This window comes from Lactuca saligna, chromosome 4 (genome assembly GCF_052625555.1).
Source record: "Lactuca saligna cultivar CGN05327 chromosome 4, ASM5262555v1, whole genome shotgun sequence".
NCBI lineage: Eukaryota > Viridiplantae > Streptophyta > Magnoliopsida > Asterales > Asteraceae > Lactuca > Lactuca saligna.
Window position 1 is genome coordinate 139,675,174 of NC_136420.1, and position 15,460 is coordinate 139,690,633.

A 15,460-nucleotide genomic window follows, 5' to 3' on the forward strand; every position below is an offset into this window, starting at 1 on the left:
GTGATCATCGTCCGACTCTTCACTGAGCCATCCCCCATTACCCTGGTTTGGGTAGTACGGGTCGCCTGGAGGGTGGAAGCCAGCCATGGTGTCTATGCGAGAAAAGGGGAAAAGAAGGTTAATAGGCATACTAACCTAAATTACTTATAAGACGGTCGTCACGAGTTGGACCAATACTTGCATAATGCATACTAATTACATGTGATTGGGGCAGGATAGTCCGTCGAATAAGTGACCCTAACTCTAAATCCACAACCAAACAAGGAACAGGAAGTAAAGCAAAGATCACAGATTCTAAGTCTATGACGCCCTAGTCACATGTAACCGGAAAGTATCCATTTAGCGACTATTGCTCCATCAGTAACGACCCTTTTTAGTTCTCACAGATGTATGTTTTTAGAGGTACAGAATACTCCTATAGTATTCTAATGTTAACGTTATTGTGGTAGTGTTGGTAAGTCTTAGACTTGTTGCAATACCACAACCAAACTTAGGCACATGCTAGTTACTCCCAGGAAGACGTAGTTGATCAGGCTACATCCCCCTAAATGTGACTATATGTCTCTAAGCTCAATTGTGTTATCCAACAATCTTAATACTTTTGTTTGGTTCTAGGACGATACTGACTTCTGTGTTTTATAGTGATGTGTGTACATATACTTAGTTAAATCTTTTAGATACTTAACAGTATATATTCTTGGTCAGAGTGTTTTAGTCTCGAAGTGTTTATAGTTCGTATATCTTTTATAGGTTGATATACTTGATTCACTATAAACAATGCTCTGATACCAATCTGTCACACCCCAAAACCGATGAAGGCGGAATACGTTTCGGGGTGGATGACGTAGTGTACAGTATCATCACAATTGTATAATAGTAAAAGCAAGAATAATACAACCATTTCATTCATATAGTAAGTGTATTTACAAGTGTGTTTTGTAAAGTTTGACAAACACCAAAAGTAAACAAAAATAAGAGATGGGTCTTGTATCCTCCATCTTCTCCAAAAATGCTGCTGCTGTACCTATCTATCTTTGACCTGAAGATACAAGTTATTTTGAAAAGAATATCAGCATAAAGCTGGTGAGTTCATAAGAGTTTTTAGTGTGAGTGCTTGTATAAAAGTATTAGAGTCATTAGTATGAAAACTGAAGTTTTGAAATCATAAATAGTGGTAAAACCTAGAAAATCCCATATTTTCCAGAACTGTATAGTAAGTGAAAATCTTTAAGAAATATGTTGTTTCTATCTTTGAATGTCATTTATCATAGAAGTGTAATAGTGACTCATCGCTATGTAATGTAGTATAGTGAGTTATTCTTAGAGTATATAATAGTGGTGCAGCATCCTTTAGTATTAGATACTTATTTACTTCGGGATATTACTTCATCTTTCTTTTAGTATTTTAGTGCGGTTATAGTGTCTTTCTTAGTATATTTCCAATAGTATGAGTAATAGCGAACCCCCATGACCTTCCCAGTCATGCATAGTGTAGTAGAGTAACAGCATCCCTGGGCCTGAGCGGCTCGGACTGAAGTTATCAGTCGGGATGTAATAGTGTCTGCCCCGTATAGATCTATACATATAGTGTCGTCTTCCTGACGGAAAACTTCGGGCATAGTGAATAGCGTATAGAGTATCCCGTAGTGGATTAGTGAGTTATCTCATGATTAGTGCATTCTCTTGTATTATAGTGTAGTAATCTTTCGTATAACTTGTATTGTATTCTCTTATTAGTGTATTGCTTCATAGTATAGAGAATTATAGTAGTGTAGAGTAATAGTGGAAACTAAAGATAGAGTCCTTAACTATACCCATTATAGTTAATTTAGTGTATGTGGTTCTAGTCAAGTAGTGATTCAGGTAATTAATGAATTAAGAAGTACTCATAATCTGTACTAATATACGAGATATATAATTAAGAAATCAATGACAGTCGGATGGATAACTACTACCCTAAGTCCACAATCAAACAAGAAACAGGAAGTAAGGCGAGCTATCGGTCCTAAGTCTTTCAAATCTTACTTATATAAATATATTAGTATGATTACATTCTTATAAAGAGTTTTATCTAACAAAAGTATTGTACGAAAGGAACATTTAAAACTTGTTTGTTAATCCAAGATAGTTTTGAAAACAATTGATTTATTTATAAAGCATAGTGATAAATCACATGTGATTTGAACTACAGATTGGGAATCACATGTGATTAACTCTGAAATCTGAAAAATAGTTTTGTATAACTTTTCATAAACATGTATATTCAACTTGTATCTCCCCCCTAAAACATATAAAACATTTGAAAGGTTCATTAAGGGGTATGAACTCACCTAAAATCGCGGAGATCGGGTAAATCGGGTAAAAGTGTCAATTGAGCGTTTGGTACCCAATAACCTCTTGAGCACCTCCTAGGACCCTAATGTCCTATGAAATATGTATTTTACAAGAAGTTAATCATCTTATGCCTTTCATTATAGTATTTGGACATTCTAGCATCGTTTTCGGGGTTTTAAGGCTTAGAAGGGGTTCCTGGGAGTGGTACAAGGTCATGAATGATTTACGGGAGGGTCCACGAGCTCACTCCCTTGGAGTTTATGGCCCAAAAGCCATCCTTTGAGAGTTTACGGCCGTAAACCCCCTAGGTTTGGCCGTAAACTCTTGTGGCACTCCAAAGTGTATGTTTAAGGTCTTATTTTCACTTCCTTGATTTAGTGGTATGTGTCTTGGACCATTTTGAGGGATTAAACATCATAATTTGTGACATTTTTGGGGAGTTTATGGCCAAGACTTGTTCTTGGGCCGTAAACTCTTGTAAACCCTTCAAGATGTATGTTTTATTGGTACAACAAAGTCTCATACACCTTAGATAAATCCTAGAAGGCCATATAGTGAGTTTGGGACAATTTGGCATATATTTTTGGGGAGTTTATGGCCCAAGAACACCCTTGGCCGTAAACTCTTCATTTTGTGTCCAAATGTGAAGTTTAATGGTACAACACACTTCCAAAGGCCTTAGCTAAAATCCTTACATGCATTTGAGGGGTTTTGGGACTTGTTTGACACAACAATATGGGTGTTTACGGCCCAAGCTTAGCCTTGGCCGTAAACTCCTCTTTTTGCCATCAAATGATGTTGTTTGATGCATTTAAGCCTTCCTTGTTGTCAAGTCTAAATTGCCAAACACCCTAGATAAGTTTTTGGGACATTAAACAAGTGTTTTTGGGGTGTTTGAGGTGTTTACGGCCTAAGCACAAGCTTGGGCCGTAAACTCCTTTTTAGGCTCTAATTCCTTGTGTTTTAGTGTCCAAAGTCCCCTAGGTTTATGCCTTAACTAGTCCATAAGCTTAAAAGAAGGAAAAACAAGGTTTTTGGTATGATTTTGGGGGTTTACGGCCTAAGGAGCTTCTTAGGCCGTAAACTCCTTTATGGTCCTTGATTCTCATGATTTTGGACTCTAAAAGCAGTAAAGTATGATTAGATTAAGTTAGGGGATGAATCCTTACGTTTGGAAGTCGGAAATTCGCGGATTTGGAGTCGATTTCGGGTCTAGAGAGAGAAAGTAGTGAGAGAGAGGTGTAATTGTGGTAAAAGAGTCCAATTGAAGTGTTCAAGTGTTTTTATATGTCTCGGGTATTGTACCCGATACACGGCTACTCGATGCTAAAGTTTAACGGGGTTAAAACTTTTTACCCGGGTGAAGTGGTTGAAAAGTAATATAACTTTATTTAGTTAAACGGGGTTAACATTTGCACGTTATAATTACTCATGATAATGCCGGAACATATAATTAACTAAATATTTATTTATTGACGACCCGAACAATACCGAGAAATAACATATAATGACGCATTCCGTTAGTGAAAATAGGGTTTGTATCGGGAATAGATTTGGGGTTGTCACAGTTCATCAAACTGCTGAAAAGTTGAAAATAATTAGGGAAAGAATGTTAGCAGCTCAAGATCGTCAAAAGAGTTATGCTGACAAAAAGCGAAGACCGATGACTTTTGAAGTTGGGGATTCGGTTTTGCTTAAAGTCTCGCCGTGGAAGGGACTTATAAGATTTGGTAAAAGGGGAAAGTTGAGTCCAAGGTTTATTGGACCGTTTAAAGTTCTTCAGAGGATTGGGAACCAAGCTTACAAGCTCGAACTACCAGAAGAACTGAATGGAATTCACAACACTTTTCATGTGTGTTATTTGAGGAAGTTCACGGGAGAAGTTCCCGATATAATTCCAATTTCCAAATTGAGAATTGATGAGAACAAAAGGTTGATTGAAGAACCAGAGGCAATCGTTGACCGAAAGACTAAGAAGTTGTGACACAAGATGGTCGAGTTAGTGCTTGTCCGATGGAAACACACGAATGGGCTGAATCTCACCTGGGAGACGGAGAGTGACATGAGGAGTCGCTATCCGCATTTGTTTGTTGATGTGTGATTCCGAGGACGGAATCATTCTAAGGTGGAGAGAATTGTAACGCCTGTGTTTCCAGGCTTGTCATTTTTAGCAATGTAATGGTCTAGGTTAACCTTTGTAACCCGTTTTGAAATAATAAGATTGTATTATTTGAGTATTATGTGTTTTGTGCTTAATTGCTTAATTATGTGGTTTGATTAATTAAGAATAAAAATAAGCGTCAAATTTTAAGCGTAAATTAAACTTGATATATTTAGATAATGTTGTAGTAGTTGAAACAAGGTTTCCGGAGATATAAAGAATGCCGAAATCCGAGTTATAACGAGGAAGTTATGACATGTCGAAGTTTCACGACAGAACCGGCAACGCTGGATAACGTAAAAAGTGAGATTTGCGTTAAAGCGATATTTAGCCTTAGTGATCTAAACGAGAATCAAAGATCTCGTTGTTAGTATCAAAGCGATAAAAAGTTAGGCGAGAACGGACGTCAAACGAAGAAGTTATGAATTTATAACGAAATTTTTTGTCCCGGCATATTAAAAATAAATAATAAAAAATAAAGTCAAAATTAGTCGATGGAGTATAAACGAAAGTTGTAGAGCGTAGTCTCACCTTTCCGTGGATATAAAGAACGTCGAAAACGGAGTTCGTATGAAGAAGATATGAATTTCCGAAGTTTATTAATTAAATTGTATTTATTTTTAATTGAAAATTCGGAGGCATTATCCCAAGACGAGTCACAGCTCTGATCCGAGGTACGCGCCGCGTACTCGAGTACGCCCCGCGTACAGCCAAAGTGTCGACACTTCGGATGACGCATGCAGTGACGCAATTCGGAGGCAGTACGCGCTGCGTACTGCTGTACGCCCCGCGTACGAGGGGGTTCCAGCCTCCTATAAATAAGATGCGAGGGCAGCCGGCCAATTTGCTAATTTCCTCTCGTTTTTGTGCCGAAGCTCTGCGGTTTTACCCCCGAAGCCATCCTGAAGCCCCAATAATATTCCCGAGTCCCGAAGCGAGTCCCGAGATCCCGAAGATCCCGAGAAGTGCGGTTTCCGAGCCGAAGCTCTGCCCGCGAGAAGTTCGATTTTCGTAGAGATCTTCCAGATCTGCGGAGGATTATTACTTTTGCGAGTCGTAGTGCTGTCCGATCATCTTCTGATCAAGTGAGTGTGTAGTTAATTTCTTCTAACGCATAATTATGAAGTATTTTATACGAAATACGTGTTATGTGTATAATTTTGATGTTATGTGCGTGAATGTATATTCACTCTTTTCAATCTCATAGATCTGAATTGTTTTCTATGAAATACGTGTTATGTGGGTATGCCTCATCTGTTATGTGAAATATGTATTGGATGAAAATGCTATACAGGTTTTAAACTATGTATAAAAATATATATTTTTATCTACTAATATGTTGGGTAGAACATGGGTAGATAGTTGGTGCGTAATAAATAGATGAGAGGCCTCGATGTTGTTGTTATTGACCTAGTTATTCAGCGGAGTATGGATAACGACCACATACTCCTTCTAGACAGTCTTGTGGAACGCTAGCAGGTTCATAACCTGTAGGTGTTGTGAACGATGTGTTCACCGGTGTACTCTATCCCCCTCATGGTTGCCTTTAGGATATCTATTGTTGAGGAAACCCCTTAGCAGTAATGTCCGTCCCGATGAAAATCCTAGATTAGGTCCCTTGAGATAGATGTTGTTTTAGGGACGTAAAGTGAGAATAACAGGAATGGGTAATCGGGATAGTGATTGGTTGGTGAAATTAAATATAATTTATTTATTGTGGGTTGAAAACCCTATATGCTCACCAGGCTCCCAAGCCTGACCCACTTAGTTTTATCTGTATTACAGGAAGTGGCACAAGGGCGTAAGATGGACGAACCATCAAGTTGTTTTGTTTACAAGTCTGTATATGTATATATTTGTTCAAATGACTTGTAATGTTATTGTTTATGCTTAATGGTCTGTATCGGAACATGACACCCCGAGTTTTAATTATATAATGAAAATGCATCTCTTGATGAAATGCTCTGATAAATATTATTTTATCATGTTTTGTTTTGGGAACAAATTCCGCAACTCTTTCACATCAAAAGGATTTACTCTGAATTTATTTTAAAAGCATAAATGAAAATCGGTCTTTTCTGGCCGTGATTTTGGGGATGTCACAGTTGAGTTTGCGTATAGATCTATACTGGATTGATAATCCTACACCTTGCTGCTAACTACAGCCGGACCTGCAGGTCTGCGGTGCCAAACGTCATTCCATTATTTACGACCGTTCTTTATGTCGTTGTTATCAGTCGATAGTATGGTGCAATTATCACATTATACCTTAATATAAATCCAGTTTAAGGTAGTTAGTACAGCAGTAGTTCCTATAATACAAAACTACAGTACTACAATGATTTACCCATTACATTTTTAGTGATACCCTCACTTAAACTTTAATGTACAAACTATATTTTGATAATGATAGTTACACTTGGGAAAATTACACACTTTTACAAGAAACGAACATTTAGAACAGTTAGGTCTTGGTAGAAGACGCACTTTATATAATAGTAGGAATCATAGGGATTTCTAAGGTTTTTCAAACGTTTACAGTTGTTTTACAAACATTTTCATACTTACAGTTCACTTACAAATTCTTACATGCAAATTAAGACACTAAATACTTATGATCTCACCAGCTTCAAAGCTGATACTCGCTTTCAAAATTACTTGTATCCTCAGGTCATCATAGACAGGTATCGATGCAAGGAGAAAGGAAGATGGAGCTTGTTCAAGACTTATCTTTCATTTTAATTTATGCTTTAGTGTTTATCAAAATTTGACAGAATACAATTGTATTATAATTATTTTATTAATTCAATGGACGATGTTGTTGCTTGTTTACTACTTTACATTGTTGTTGATATTATACATGACGTCCTCCGCCCCAGAACGTTTCCGCCGTTCTCGGTTTTGGGGTGTGACAGATTGGTATCAGAGCATTGTTTATAGTGAATTAAGTATATCAACCCATAAAAGATATACTAACTATAAATACATAAGGGATTAAAAATACTCTGACCAAGAGTTTATACTTTAAATAGTAAAATATTTAAGTAAGTATACGTGCTGCATTCATACTAAAATCAGTGTCACTAGGACAGTACAAAAGAATTACGATTGTTGGACAACACAAGTGGGCTTAGAGACATATGGTCAAGACTGGGAAGATATAGCCTGATCACCTATATTATCCGAGGGTTGACTAGCATGTGCCTAAGCTTAAGTGCGTGGTTGCAACAATGCTAAAATCTTACCAACCCTACCACAATGAGAACAATAGAACATAACATTAAATTTTAAAATACTATAGGAGTATTTGGTGTTACTAGAAGTACTTTATACTTGAGAACTAAAACGGGATCTTCATTTCTAAGTTGATAGTTGCTAAGTGGATACACTAAGGCTATATGTAATTAGGATGTTATAGACTTAGAATCTGTGATAAGTTTGCCTTACCCCTATTCTGTGTGAATTTGGAAATTAAGGTCACTTATTCGAAGGTCTATCCTGTTTAGATTACACATAGCTGGTATGCACTTTACAAATAGCGATGTAACTAATGAAGGTTTTCTAAATAATTATCTAGATAGCTCGTCTAATAATTATTCTCTTACCCTTAAATTCTCGCATAGAAAACATAACTGGACTCCATCCCCTCGACAACCAGTACCTTCCAAATGAAGTCATAGCTGGTTGGTTTGGAGAATAACCAGAGAATGATAATCCTTTTCCTCTTGAATGATCACCATGATGAAGACTTTTCGTATGATGCTAACTCCGAAGCAGAGGTTGAAAACCTACCCCGAGCAGCTCCCTTTCCAATTCCTAACCCTCGTCCGGCTTTTTCATGGCCCAGCCCTGAGTGAGTGGAATGCTTGGAAATATGGAGCCAAGGACAAGATCAATCTATGCTATTTGATGGCGACTGAAGCTTTTCCGACTTGAGCAATGGGGGCTCAGCAGATAGAGTCTTGCCAATCTTGGTCCGCAGAATAGCCCGAAAGGAGATTCAAGGCAGGACAGCCCTATGTCGGATTACAGAAGTAGTCGCCTATGCTAGAATGCATACCCTCCGCACCGTTCGTCTAGAAGATGCTCACGAGAGGTCAGAGAGAAACCATGAAACCCTGTTGCAAGCACTGGCTGAATCACGAGCTGAAGTCATAGGGCTCCGAGTACGCCAGATGGTGTACGAAAGACACCTACTTGCATGGAACGTCAATTGGCTGAACTAAGAGTTCACCAGAGTGATGACCGTCGCCAGTAGTAGACGCTTTACTTTATTTCCTTATAAAGAAGAATCGTAATTTTCTGTCTATACCTGATATGGCATTTTCTAGGAAATTTTCTTGTTCCGTAAGTACTTTAGCTAGGTCTTTAGGCTGTCAGGAACTATCTTCTGCGGATATGATGTAAGACCTTTACAAGGTCATTTTCCAGAATCCTTACATCGTGAATATCAAAGATATTGACAGCCGGCTTACTTCTGTGTCATTCTTCATTCAAGTACTCTTATCATACTTTCATTGGAGTTTATATGAAACATGCTTTAGTCAAGTCATTGGACTATAGCGATTTATCTCCGGAGACACTTCCAAGTCTCTTTCTGTGGTTGGATCTTGTTATTCACCAACCCATGATACCTCAGCTCGAACGACAAACGTCTTGCGACCATTCTACGAACATACTCCCATTCCGTACTAAGACTGCATCATAGGGATGTAGGTCAAACCTTCGCGAACATACTTTCATTCTTTACTAGGACTGCATCATAGGGATGTAGGTCAAACTTTCGAGATCATACTCTTACTCTTTTCAAGAACAATCTAAGTACATCAAGGGTCAACCAGAATCGCTCACAAAATCTTTATTCTTTCGTGTTAACAGAATCATGTTGTCATCCGGAAACAACCAGCCAAGCAACGAGACCTCTACTTTTCCTATGGATGCCGCTACCTTTCAAATGGCAGTTACAGCTGCCGCAGTGGCTGCCGTAACCGCGGTTCTTGCGCACCGTAGCGCTAACAGCACAATCAATGTTACTGATGGGAATGAAGTTTCCAATCGTGGTATCCATCCAGGAAGTCACCAAACGGTAACGGCCTCAGGCCCGCAAAGCCAAAAACCAAAGAACAAGAAACGAAAGCGTCAAACTCAGAAAGAACGTGAGAAACCCCGAAAACTTTCCATGCAACAACAACAAGCGGAAACCTCTGCCATCCCAGTACCGAGCAGACCATACAAAGGAACACTCCCGAAGTGCGACCAGTGCAATTACCACCATGAGGGAATCTACCGAGCCTTGCAATGCAAAAATTGCAACAAAAAGGGGCACACCAAACGTTACTGCAAGAGCCTATCAAAACCGATCAACAATTCGCCCAACGCCGATGGGAACCAGACTTGCTATCATTGTGGAGAGTTTGGGCACTATAAGAGAGATTACCCGAAAAAGGAAAGAACCCGCGTCCCCATAACTCCTACTCGACGTTTCACTTCCACCACCAATGTGGGTGCTGTCCATATATGTTACCAATGCGGTGAAATTGGACACCTCCAGAAGGATTGCCCGATAACACAAAACTCTGGCACAGACGGGAAGATTCTCAGGATCACAGCCACAGGAGAGCCTGCTCCGGAACCACGTTAAATGTAATTTAGGCGTTTCGTTGTAATAGACTTATAAACTATCTAAAGCTAGTGCAACTAGAGTCTTACCTTTTGCGAGATCCTGTCTGTGTAGGAATTCTCGTGTTGCGTATACTTGTGTTTTGTAGTATATTTTATTCGCAGCAATAGTCTTATGGTAAATCTAAAGTACTGTAACTCTGTTCATGGTTGCACGGTTGTGCTTTGTCTGTAAACGTCTTATGTTCAAATCCAATGTCTTTAAGTTTCAGTATGATTTCGACATTATCATACGAATTGATTCAGTTTGATCCTCACAAAAACAGCTTCATACGTACATCTCTTTCTTCTATATCACTTTTCCAGCGAAACCATCACATCAGAACGCCGAAGTACTCATTCCAGGAGTACCTATTAGTTATTTTCTTTCCGAAGAAATCCCCGAAGTACCACTCGTGCAATACGTCAAGTTTAATCCAGGGATTCATGCGGTTGATCTATCACTGAAGAATGTATGCATAAGAGTGATATATAATCAAGGTTCTACAGGTTTAGAATTGATGATTCCACTTTAAATTCTTTTTCCCCGATGGGATGTGAACTTAAAAAAGAACCAGTTATTCGACTACCTTTTCAACCTTAATTATATATGACTCATATACACGAAAAGGTGATTGTGAAACTAGGTATGAATTATAATATGAACTTTAGGACGGAGAACTGCCTAAGTACGAGTAATCACATCGTCATAAGAACAAGCATAGAACCCAGTACGACTCCCGTAAACAGATCACCTTATAGTTTAAACACCCACGGAGATACAAGAACAGTTTGGACAACTTAGCGAACTACACATAAATAGAATTAGAAGACTAGGTTTCTCACCCTAGAGAACCTCGGTCATATTCTTCCAGAGATCGACGGATCGCATTGCATGTACCTCGGTTATCGAAGACTCCGTCGAGATTTTTCATTAGAAATCGTTATCTCTGCCACGCGTAGACAAAATGGTTGAGCAAACGCAAAGAAAGAAACTAATTCCAGGAATGGATCTGGGATCCGAATATCATCAGTTCGAGTGTTAGGGAAAGATGTCCGGAAGACTATCTCCTGAACTCGATGCGGACACTTCGAGTCCGTAGTGATACCCTTCGGATAGGATCAATACGCCCATAGCTTTTATGAGCTAAACGAGTAGGGTACGTCTTTCTTACCTGGATCAGTTCATCATTTCTACATGTAATGACTTACTTATCTACCCTTGTAGTAAGAAGGAACCCATGGGAAAACATTTCCTTCAGAGGAACTTTTAGCGATGTTCTCAAAGCACGAGTTTTGAAATTGAAGAGTCAAATTTCCAAGGACACACTGTTAGTAATGTGAGGAATTATGAGCACTCTTGCAATTTGTCAAAACCATTGAGCATTTATCGACATCAGAGACGCCGACAGTCCTTCGCCAGATTCTAGGTCTTACCGACCTACCGCCTTAGTTCATTCAAAACTCCTCGCAAGCTACAAAAACTCGTACGACTTTGACCCAGCAAGGGATGGCCTTTGATTGGGAGGTTACACAAGAAAAGGAACCTTTGAGATTCCAAGTGAGTGACCAAGTTCTTTAGGATAACTCACTCTGGGAATGGCTTAATATGCTTCGTAAAGCGTGGAAAGCTAAATCCAAGGTAGACAGGACCTCCGAGATTCTTATCAAAATCGGTCCTGTGCCTCACACAAACTAGACCTACTCCGCGAACTCAGTAACGTACTTTCTACTCTTCGCATCTCGTTCGTGAAACCATACCTTTCCGTTAGGACTCTTGCAAGTCCACTCGTCGAGATCCTCGCCTTCGTATTAGAACCGTAGTGACCTTCGACCGAGAGGTCAAGCAGACGAAGAAACGCCATCGCCAGTTAGTGAAGGTTCGTTGGAATGCCAACCGGGAACCCGTTATCACTTAGGTGCACTAGAACCAATCAATTAGGAAGTTTCCTCCTCACGACTCGATCATTCGTGCATACTTCCTTGCTTAAATTCTAATTTCGGGACGAAATTCCTTCTAACGGGGGATAATGTGACAACCCGATATTTCGAGACAATGTAATGTAAAACCAATCAAATTTAGGTCAAAATATAACTTTCCTAAAATCTTATTTGGGTTAAATAAAGTAGTAGGAATCGTATCAAGGTTTTCGTACATATAAAGAACCCTAAAATCTGAGTTATAACGAAGAAGTTATGACCAACCGAAGATTCTCGGCAAAACCGGCAACACCGATTAAACGAAAAACTCAAAGTTTCAATACATTAGTTTTTATCCTTAAGTATCTAAATGAAAGTTCTAGATAACCTCAAACCGTGAGCGTACATAAAAAGAACGTCCAAATCTGACTTCGTATGAGAAAGTTATGATTTTTCCAAGATTCGGGTATAGCAGTAGACAGCTAAAAACTCGAAATAGAGCTCGAGATACTTTTGACCAAAACAACCTAAATGAGAATCTAAGGTCTCAACATTAGTAGCGCAACGGCGAAAAGTCTGACGAAAACGGACATCGGATGAAGAAGTTATGGATTTTTAACAGAATTATCGCGTCCCGGCCCGTTAAAAATAAATAATTAAAATTAAAGTCAAAATTAGCCAATGAAGTATAAACGAGAGTTGTAGATCATGTTTTTAGCTACACGTGCATATAAAGAACATCGAAAACGGAGGTCGTACGCGAAAGTTATGGATTTTACAAGTTCGGGGTCCAAAATCCGAGGCTGTCAGGCCCCCACGACGTGGCACAGCTTGGCCGCGACCCGGCAAGTGACTGAGGGCGTCCAATCAACGGAAGGGGATAAGGCTTGCTCCCCACGACGTGGCCAACCTTAGCCACGACGTGGCACACCAGAAATGCCCCTATAAATAGAACTCTTGGGGTGTCGGGTTTAGGTGCTCCAATCTTCTCTTTCTCGCGCCGAAACTCTGCGTTTAAGCCCCCGAGACCCTCCCAAAGCCCCGGTTTTTCACCTTCAAGTCCTGAAGGAAGGTTTTGTGTTCCCGAGATTCCCGAGATTCCCAAGAATCCCGAGATTTCCCGCGTTTTCAACTCTTCCTGTCGAAGTTCTGCTCGATTCTTCTCTAGACTATTTCAAATCGACCACTTCAATCATGTGAGTTCATACCCCTTAACTAATGTTTTAAACTACTTTTAAATGTTTAATGGGGGGGGGGATACAAGTAGAATCATGCTAGTATTATATCAATCACATGCGATTAATAAGTAGAATTCCGCTAGTTATTACATCAATCACATGTGATTAATATACAACATTCAAATGATTTGGCTACTCATTAGCCGTTTTACCAAACAGTTTCCTTCAAATGACTTTTTATAAACATTTTATATGTTTTAAACTCCTTTTTACACTGTACATCTTACTCCGTACATTACCTTTCAAACTTATTTACAACTGTGTTTCAAACAAATGTTTCCTTATACTTAAACTGTTTTATTAAACTTATGCCTTCAAATTGTTTTATAGATTGACATCAAGTCAATCTTTTCTTAAAATAATACTTATATTTCAAATGTCTTACAAAACTTATTTATGCTTTTATATTATAAATTGCATGCCTCTATATGTATAGTTATATAAGAAATGTTTAAAAGACTTAGGAAGGCTATCCACCCTATTTCCTTTTCGCGCCTTGAGATGTGGTCTGGTGGGATATTGGGTATTCGTCCAAAAATCGTTTAAATATTAGTTATATATCATGTGTACATATATAGTCATAAAAGGTCTTTCCAGTTCATCCCATGCCCTTAGTTAGTAAGGGTATAGATCCATGACCATACGTACCAGTTAGACTGCTAGTAAACTACCATATGGGTAGTTTAGGAAGATACTAGAACGCGATATCATACAATGAGTCAGTTCATTCATGAGTCAATACTTTCTAGAACATTACATATACAACTATACTAGAACGAGAAACATTACCCTTACATTAATACATTAACAATTGTGATCCACTGTATCGGAGCATGCCTTAAATGTCATGGCCCAAGTTGTAGCCAAAATTCTCTTGGAGGGAGAGCGTTGAGTTTGCGTATAGATCTATACTGGATTGACAATCCTACACCTTGCTGCTAGCTACAGCCGGACCTACAGGTCTGCGGGTGCCAAACGTCATTCCATTATTTACGACCGTTCTTTATGTCGTTGTTATCAGTCGATAGTATGGTGCAATTATCACATTATACCTTAATATAAATCCAGTTTAAGGTAGTTAGTACAGCAGTAGTTCCTATAATACAAAACTACAGTACTACAATGATTTACCCATTACATTTTTAGTGATACCCTCACTTAAACTTTAATGTACAAACTATATTTTGATAATGATAGTTACACTTGGGAAAATTACACACTTTTACAAGAAACGAACATTTAGAACAGTTAGGTCTTGGTAGAAGACGCACTTTATATAATAGTAGGAATCATAGGGATTTCTAAGGTTTTTCAAATGTTTACAGTTGTTTTACAAACATTTTCATACTTACAGTTCACTTACAAATTCTTACATGCAAATTAAGACACTAAATACTTATGATCTCACCAGCTTCAAAGCTGATACTCGCTTTCAAAATTACTTGTATCCTCAGGTCATCATAGATAGGTACCGATGCAAGGAGAAAGGAAGATGGAGCTTGTTCAAGACTTATCTTTCATTTTGATTTATGCTTTAGTGTTTATCAAAATTTGACAGAATACAATTGTATAATAATTATTTTATTAATCCAATGGACGATGTTGTTGCTTGTTTACTACTTTACATTGTTGTTGATATTATACATGACGTCCTCCGCCCCAGAACGTTTCCGCCGTTCTCGGTTTTGGGGTGTGACACGTATTTATGATAGAAAAGGGTAATTTGATCATTTATTTATTGATGACAGATAAGGGTATGTAGGTAATTCATTTATGTATGCAAGAAAAAGGGTAATTTGGTCATTTAAGTATGTATGACAGAAAAGGGTAATTTGGTCATTCATTTATGTATGTAAGAAAAGGGTAATTTGGTTATTTAATTATGTATGATAGAAAAGGGTATGTTGGTCATTTATTTATGTATGCAAGAAAAGGGTATGTTGGTTATTTATTTATGTATGACATGAAGTATGAAAGTATGTTACCATTTTAAGTAAAATCATGACATGAAGTATGAAAGTATGTTACCATTTTAAGTAAAATCATGACATTTGGCTTTGAATATTTATGCATGGAAAAAATTAGAATAATGTGCATGCATGGGGATGTTTTATATGGCCCCGAATTTGGTTTTTTAATGGCTTCACAG